General features: G+C 32.3%; 1 pseudogene; it reads right to left on the minus strand.

The window, feature by feature from the left end:
• Nucleotides 1-5,293: 5,293 nt before the first annotated feature.
• On the minus strand, nt 5,294-5,412 carry LOC111734591 (annotated as a pseudogene).
• Between the last annotated feature and the right edge of the window lie 3,833 nt (nt 5,413-9,245).

Below are 9,245 nucleotides of genomic sequence, written 5' to 3' on the forward strand. Positions count from 1 at the left end.
AACCCTCTTATATTTATTGAGGCTATCTCTGTATCCCAGTATGTGGTCAATCCTTGAGAATGTTCCATGTGCACTAGAGAAGAATGTATAAGCAGCTCTTTTGGGATGGAAGGCTCTGTGAATGTCAATTATGTCCAGTTGGTCTAATGTGTCATTTAAGAATGTTATTTCCTTATTGATTTTCTGTTTGGATGATCAGTCCATACCTGACAGTGGAGTGTTTAGGTCCTCTACTATGATAGTGTTTTGGTCTGTTTCTCCCTTTAGTTTTGTTAGTAATTGGGAGCATAGATATTAATAAGTGTTATGTCTTCTTGGTGTATGATTCCCTTTATCATTTTGAAGTGTCTCTCAGTATCTTTCTTTAACTTTTTATTTTAAAGTCTATTTCGTCCAATATTAGTACCACTACTCCCGCTTTTCTCTGAATGCCATTTGTTTGGATTATCCTTTTCCAGCCTTCCACTTTGAGACTATATTTGTCTTTGGAACTGAGATGTATGTTCTCGAGGTGGAATATGATTGAATTTTGTTTTTTGATCCAATTTGCATCTCTGTGTCTTCTTATTGGTGAGTTTAGTCCATTTACGTTTAAGGTGATTATTTTTTTCTAGCTGTTTTTTCTATAGCTATTTTATCTTTTATTTTCTGGTAGTTCAGTGTTCCCATTTTTTTCTTGTTCTTGCATTTCTATCTGTTTGGTTGGTTTTTGTGTATTTTCCCTCTGGTCCTTCTTGTTTTATGTTATGTACTTCTGGAGCTTTGGTGTGGTTACTATTAATAATATGTAAAGGATAGTTACATATATACAGTAGTCCATTTTCTTCTCCATTCCCCTTTGTGAATTTGAATCTTTGATTCTTCCCCTTTTCTGTTGTTGTTCTCTCAAATTGTCCCTATGTATGCTAAGCATTCATTTCTAACTTGCAATAGCAATTCTCTTCTCATCGTTTAAGCTTATAATACCCTGATTTTAATAAGTGTTTCTCTATTCTGCCTCTATCGGCCTGCTAATCGCCTTACTCATAGTTAGGTGTTTTTTTGTCATTTTGTTTCACGTGAGCTGACCCCTTTCAGTATTTCCTGTAATACAGGCCTCATAGTGGAGAATTCCCTCAATTTTTGTATGTCTGGAAAGGTCTTTATTTCTCCTTTGTATCTAAAAGAGGGCTTAGCTGGATACATTATTCTAGGCTCATAATTTCTTTCACTTAATAGTTTGAATATTTGATTCCACTTTTTTCTTGCTTGTAAGCTTTGTGCTTAGAAGTTTGACGATAGCTTAATGGTTTTTTTCTGTATAGATTACTGTCTTCTTTTCCCTAGCTTTCCTGAGAATTCTTTCTTTGTCATTAATTTTTGATAATTTTAATATAATTGTCTTGGAAAGGCCTTTTTGGGTTGTGATAATTAGGTGTTCTATCAGCTTCTTAGATACCAAGTTCCAGCTCATTCCTTAAATTTTGAAAATTCTCGTCAACTATTTGTCTGAATATGCTCTCTGATACCATCTCCATTTTCTTCTCTTTCTAGGATACCCATTATTCTTTTGTTACATTTCCTTATGGTGTCTGCTAGTTCTTGTATTTCTCTTTCATTATTTTTTATTCTTCAATCTCTTTCTTCTTCTTTCGGAATTAGTTCTAGATTTCTGTCTTCAAAATCACTGATCCTTTCCTCATTCTGGTCAATTCTATTTCTTAAGCTTGCTATTTCACTCTGCATCTCTTTTAATGTGTTCTTCATCTCCAGAAGTTCTATTTGGTTCTTTTTTTAAGGTTTCAATCTCCTTGCTAAAAAACTCATTTTGCTGGTCTATTTTTTTCTAATTTCTTGAAATTGTTGATTTGAATTATTTTGCATCTCATCAAGATTTTTTTTCAGAAGTGCAATCTTGAATTCTCTGTCATTTAAATCATATATTTCTATGTCTTTAAGCTTATTTTCTGAAAATTTTTCTCTTTCTTGCTGATATTTGATGGACTATTTCTCCACTGGGGCATTAATGGGAACATATTCTGGGATTTTTTGTTGTTGTTTTTGTTTGTTTTTTGTTTGTTTTTCTGAAGGAAGATTTATCAAATAAAGGTCTCTCTTTAGCTTTTTGATAGGAAGGTGTTTTTCTTTGATTTCCAGTAGGTGGCATCCAAGCCTCTTAGATCTCTGCTTTGAGGCTAATAATGCCTTTTTTTCCCTCTCTAATAAATATTCAAGTAACGATTGCTGCCCTTGATCCCAGCCCCTTTGAGTGGTACTGACAGTAGATTTCTGTTTCAGTATCATTTGCTCAAATTCCCCTGGGGCTCTGTGGTGCTAGGTCTAGGAAAATATCTGATGGAGAGATGGAGAGAATGTGCGCTCTGGGATGGTGGGTGGGGGGGTGCTGCTAGTCATTGTGTTTCAGTACCCCGCTTTGCAATCAAGGCTGCTAATACACAGCTGTTGCCCCTCCGCACTTAGTTCCCATTCCACTTTCTGCCCTAATCCTTGGGCTCCCTTGGGTGGAACTCACAGATCCCTCAGGCAGGGCCATTAGGGGATATGGCTGCAATTTCTCCCCCTCCCACCTCCCGCAGGGAACTCCAGCTGCATGAGGCGGCTTCTTCATTCCTCCCAATTTACCTCCCAGACTTCCATGGTTTCAACCTCTGGAAACTCTCATGCATAGATCACTCACTCAGATGTGCTTATGTGCAGATTGGGTGTTATTTGTTACGTTTTAGATTTTCAACTTATTTTTATTTCAAGGAGAGAGATCTGAGGATATCTCTCACTCTGCCATGCTTCTAACATGACCTCTGTTCTTCTTTTTCAAGACTATTTTGATTATTCTTTGTCTCTTGCATTTCTTTATGAATTTTATGATCATTTTCTTTTTAAAAAGCCAGATAGGATTTGATAAGAATTGCACTAAATCTGTATATCAATATGAGGAATATTGCCATCCTAACAACATTAAGTTTTTTGGTTCATGAACATGTGATATCTTTTAATTTATTTAAATGTAAATTTCTTTCAACAATGTTTTGTAGTTTTTTGTTTAGAAGCATTACACTACTTTTTAAAAATAGGCTTTATTTTTAGAGCAGTTTTAGGTTAACACCAAAATTTAGCAGAAAGTACAGGGAGTTCCCAAATACCCCCATACATGCACAGCCTCTCCCATTATCAATATCACACAAAACAATGGTACATTTGTTACAAATGACGAACCTACATTGATACATTATTATTACTCATAATCTCTAGTATACATTAGCGTTCACTCTTGGTGTCGTACTATCTATAGGTTTTCACGAAAGTGTAATGAAATGTGTCCACTATTATAGTATCATGCAGAATAATTTCACTGCCCTAAAAATTCTCTGAGCTCTGCCTATTTACCCTTCCCTTTCCCCAAACCTTGGCAACCACAAAACTTTTTACTGTCTCCATAATTTTGCCTTTTTCAGAATGACAGTTTAATAATACAGTCTGTAGCTTTTTCATAGTGGCTTCTTTCATGTAGTAATATGTATCTAAGATTCTTCCATGTCTTTTCATGGCTTGATAGCTCATTTCATTTTAGTGCTGAATAATATTCCATTGTCTGTACCAGTTTATTTATCCATTCACCTACCGAAAGACATCTTGGTTGCTTTCAAGTTTTGGCATTTATGAATAAAATTGCTGTAAACCATTTGCCAATTTTTGTGTGAACACTGGTTTTCAACTCATTTAGGTAAATATGAAGGAAGGTGATTGCTGGATCTTACACTGCTTTTTACAATTTACTTTCAAGTATTTTATTTTTTTTTTTTTGATGCTATTACAAGAAGAATTGTTATTCTTAATTTCATTTTTGAATTGCTCATTGTCAATATATAGAAATACAATCGAGTTTTGTATGTTAATTTTATATCTTGAAACTTTGCTGAACTCGTTTATAGTTCTCACAATTTTTTAGTTTATTCATAGAATTTTTTATGAAAAATAATTAAATGAGTTTCAAGTGTACAATTAAACAGTTTGTCATATATATATTGCATTGTGTGTTCACCAGATTTTTAATGTATTGGATCATGTCATCTGCAAATAGAAATAGTTTTTAGTTCTTCCTTTCCAACCTAGATTCTAATCTTTCTTTTTCTTGCCTGATTTCCATGGCTAGAACTTACAATACAATTCTGAATAGAAGTGGCAAGAGCAGACATTTTTGTCTTTTTCCTGATATTAGAAGGAGAGCATTTACTCTTTCACAATTATGATGATAGCTGTGGTATCTTACCTAAAACGTCATCACCAAACCCAAGGTTACCTAGATTTTCTCCTGTGTGGTCTTTTACAAGTTATATGATTTTGTTTTTACATTTAGGTCTATGATCTATTTTGAGTTTATTTTTGTGAAAAGATGTAAAGTCTGTGTCTAGATCCATTTTTTTTTTTGCATGTGAACATGCAATTACTATAAGACCATTTGTTGAGAAGACTATTTTTTTCCATTGTATTGCCTTTGCATCTTTGTTGATGATTTGACTTTATTTGTGTGGATCTATTTCTGGGCTCTCTATTCTGTTCCATTGATCTGTTTGTCTCTTCTTTTGCTAAAACCACACTGTCTTGATTAGTGAAGCTGTAGAGTAAATCTTGAAGTCAGGTAGTATCAGTCCTCTGACTGTTCTTTTTTCATTGTTATGTTGTCTATTCTGAGCCTTTTGCCTTTTCTTATAAACTTTAGAATCAGTTTGTAAACATCCACAGAACAATTTGGTATTTTAATTGGGATTACATCAACTCTATAGATGGAGTCAGAAAGATTTGACAACTTAATAATATTGAGTCTTCCAATCCATGTACATAGAATATCTTTTAATTTATTTAGATCTTCTTTATTTTTCTTTGTCAGAGCTTTTTAGTTTTCACCATACATATCCTGTATATTTTGTTAGATTTATATCTAAGTAATTTTTTGGTTTAATATAAATAGTACTGTGTTTTTAATTCCAAACTCCAGTTGCTGATATATAGGAAAAAAAAAAAAACTGACCTTTGTATATTAACCTTGTATCCTACAACCTCGCTATAATTACTGATTAGTTCTAGATGTTTATTTATTTTTTGTCTATTCTTTGAAATTTTCTATATAGGCAATCATGTCATCTGTGAACAATAGCAGTTTTATTTCTTCCTTACCAATCTGTATATCTTTTCTTTTCTTGTCTTGTCTTACTTCTAAGCTAGGACTTTGCAATTGAATAGGAGTAGTGAGAGAGACATCCTTTTCTTGTTCTTTTTTTTTTCCAGTTTTTTTAAACACCTACAGCACCCAGTATTTCTAGGTGGTCTCCCATCCAAGTACTAACCAGGCCCGACCCTGCTTAGCTTCCAAGATCAGACAAGATCGGGCCCGTTCAGGGTGACATGGCTGTAGACATTCTTTTTTCATTCTTGATCTTAGGGGAGAAGCATCTAGTTTATCACTATTAAGTATTATGTTATATGAAGTTATTGTAGATGTTCTTTATTAAGAGGAATTTCCCTTATATGCCTACTTGCTGAGAGTTTTATCATGAATAGCAATTGTGTTTTTGTCAAATGCTTTTTATGTACCAAACAATATGATTATATGATCATATGTTTATGAGATGTGTTATATTAATTGATTTTTTCATATTGAACCAGTCATATATCTGTAATAAATCTTGCTTAGTTGTGGTGTATAATTCTATTTATACATCATTGGATTTTATTTGGTGAAACTTTGAGGATTTTTGCATCTATATCATGAGATGTATTGGTCTGTAAATTTTTATTCTTGTAATGTCTTTATCTAGTTTGGTATTAAGATAATGATGGCCTCATAGAATGAGTTAAGAAGTATTCTTTCTGCTCATTCTATTGAGTTTTTAATGCACGCAACTATACTTCTAATTTTCAAGAGTGCTAAACATTTTACTTTGAAATCATCCTATCATCTTTCTGCTTTAATTTTTTAAATTTATTTATAACTTAGCCATATATATACACATAAAAATATAAATGTGGTTATATATACATGCCCCCCTTTTCAGTGCAGTCTATTTTTTCTTTACCTTTGTGCTCGAATTTCTCACCTCCTTTTCTAAAAACAGCCTCTTTATTAACCCATTTAACAATCCAGTATGTCTTTCCATATTTTTTTACTTTTCTATAATACTTTACAGATAGATATACACATGCATGTATATATAAATACATATTCAGGTTTTTGTCATTGCTACTAAAATGATATCATATTAATGATGCTTTTCTGTATCTTGTATATTGCATGTAATGATAACCTTATGTGAATGTCTCCAAGTAAACTTGTATAGTTTTAACTCATTCTTTTAAATGATTATATAATATTGTGGTATATATTATACTTTATCCTTTCTTGTTTTGGTAAACTTTAATTTTGTTTCCAGTACTACCGTAATAATTTTTGCACATATGACTTGTGCTTACATTTCTATGAACTAGGTATCCAAAAGTTAGATTAATGAGTCCAAGGGGTATGTGTGTGTGTGTACATGTATATGTGTGTGTGTGTGTGTGTGTGTGTGTGTGTGTACCCACACGTACATAAATACACATATATATAGTTTTATAGATCATTTCGCAAGTTTTGACTTATAAGTCCCAAAAGTCTTAACACCAGATTTTTACCTCCAATGTATATGAATAACCTTTTTTTTTTCACATCCTTGCCCATAATTGTATTATAATTCTTAATGTTGGCCAATCTCATGTATGTAAACTAGTAACCTCATTATTTCTTTAATTTGCATTCATTTAATTACTATAAAATTTAGCTTCCTCCGCCCAATATTTATTGATTCATTGGCCATTTAGGTTTGCTATGCTGTGAATTCCTGATTCTCATCCTTTTCTTATTTTTTAAAAAAATTTAGGGTGTCTTTTTTCTAGTCAATTTGTAAGAGTAATTTCTATTAATTTGTATATTAACCTTTGTCATATTTATTAAGACATATTTCCTAATTTGTTGTTTGTTTGTATATTAATAATATCTTTTGTCATACAAAAATATACAATTTGCTTATTATCAAATATATCAATCTTTATTTTTTTACCTTCAGATTTTCCAGTGTAGATGATTTCTCTGACTCCTATATTGTACATAGATTTTCTTTTCTTGCAACATTTGTATTGTTTTACTTTCTATATTTAACTTTTCATCTGGATTCTATGATATACAGTATTGTACATGCTATAAGATGGCAGTTCAATTGTATTAATAGTCAGTTATACTGTAAATTCAACTAACACCTTTATTTTATATTATTTTGTATACATATATAGGTATTTATAAAATCACATTGGCATTATAGTGTATTGATAATCACTAAGGCAAGTCTTCTCACTATTTCTTTTTTGTAATTTTCTTGCATATTCTTGCTCATTTATTTTTCATATAAACTTATATTATTTTATTCAACTCCAAAATGATAAATCCTGTGTATTCTAGTTACTATTGAATTAGTTATATTTTAATTTTGGGAGATTTGATCTTTTAGGATATTAATTAAATCTTCTCATCAGAGAACATGGTTTATCTTTCTAATTGCTCAGATTTTATTTTCCATCTTTGCATAAGATTTTATCATTTTCTTTATATAATTCTGCTTCTCTTGTTAAATTTATTTCTGCTTATCTTATATTATTTCACTATAATGAATGGAATGTTTTTTCCACTTTCTACTACTTTTCTCCTTAACTTAGCTCTTTGCATTTAAGCCTTACTCTGACAATCTTGTTTTAAATATTGCCAAATTTTCATATTATTGGTCACTTTGGGAGGTGGTGATAAAACTTAAATCACTAAGTCATATAGTCCAAGTCCTACCTGGAGAAAACTAGGTAAATTTATCCAAACTATCTGAACATTCTCTATTGGATATCTTTCATTTGCCCCTCTAGATCCATTCCCCACCCTTTTGCACCCTACTTTGTGTTCCAGGATGTGACTTTGTCCCTTGGCTTCTGATTGAGTTCATCTAGTGGGAAGCCCTGGCAGGAGATCAAAGGGTAGAAGATTGATGTTGTGATATTTATGCCATTCAGCTCCCTCTCTGCAAGCTAATCACTGATTGGCTACAGCCTTCAAATGAAGGTCTAAGCTTCTGTATAGTAGCCCTCAACATGCAGCCCTCTTTATCTTGGGAGATATAGTCATGCATCACTTAACGATAGGGATATATTCTAAGATATGTGGTGTTAGATAATTTCATTGTTGTGCAAATAAGATAGAGTACACTTAGAGAAACCTAGATGGTATAGCCTACTACATACTTAAGCTGTATGGTATAGCCTATTGCTTCTAGGCTACTAACCTATGCAGCATGTTACTGTATTGAATACTGTATTGAATAATGTATCCACTGTGGGAAAGCCCTCAGTCAGAGGTCATCTATTATTGGGCATCAAAAAACTCATGGCAGGGGAAAGCCTTGTGAGCACAATAGCATTTATTTGGAGTTGACATGTTATTCAACATCAGAAAAGTCATAGTGGAGAAATACCCCATATGAGTACAAGGAATGTATAAATCTTTTGGTCAGAGTTCATATCTCATCGGACATCAGAGAATTCATAGTCATCAGAAACCCTATTTGTGTTGCCAATGTGGAAAAAAAATTTCAGATGAAGATCTTCTCTTAATGACCATTAGAATATTTATAATGGGGAAAAGCATTATGAATGCAATAAATGTGATCAAGCCTTTGTGGGGAGATCTCACTTTATTAGCCATCATCAAATCACAGTGGAGGAAACCCCTAGGAAAGCAGCAATGTGAAAAGGCCTTCAGTTGGAAATCTGATCTTGTTTGACATCAGAAAATTCATAATGGAAAATCTTTGACTATGACATGGAATAGGTTCCAATCAGAGTCTAAGTTTGTGGGATAAGCAATTATTGGTCTCTAGAAGCGTCTCGATGGTGTAATTGTAAAAATGCAGATGAAAGCAGTATTTAACTAACACTAATCATAATGAATAAAAACCTATAAATATTAATAATTATTTAGTGTTCAAGTATATAAAAATAGTGAAAAAACTGAAGTTAGATTTACAGGTTTGTTAGGTTTCAGATAATCCAAAGATGAGCCAGGTTTATAATAGACTGTAAAATTCCTTTTCTTTTAAACTAAGTTTATTGGGGTAACATTGATTAATAACTATATAATTTTCAGGTGTACATTATAATTTGATATCTGTATATTCCAT

The sequence above is a fragment of the Pteropus vampyrus genome, unplaced genomic scaffold, assembly GCF_000151845.1.
Source record: "Pteropus vampyrus isolate Shadow unplaced genomic scaffold, Pvam_2.0 Scaffold2175, whole genome shotgun sequence".
NCBI lineage: Eukaryota > Metazoa > Chordata > Mammalia > Chiroptera > Pteropodidae > Pteropus > Pteropus vampyrus.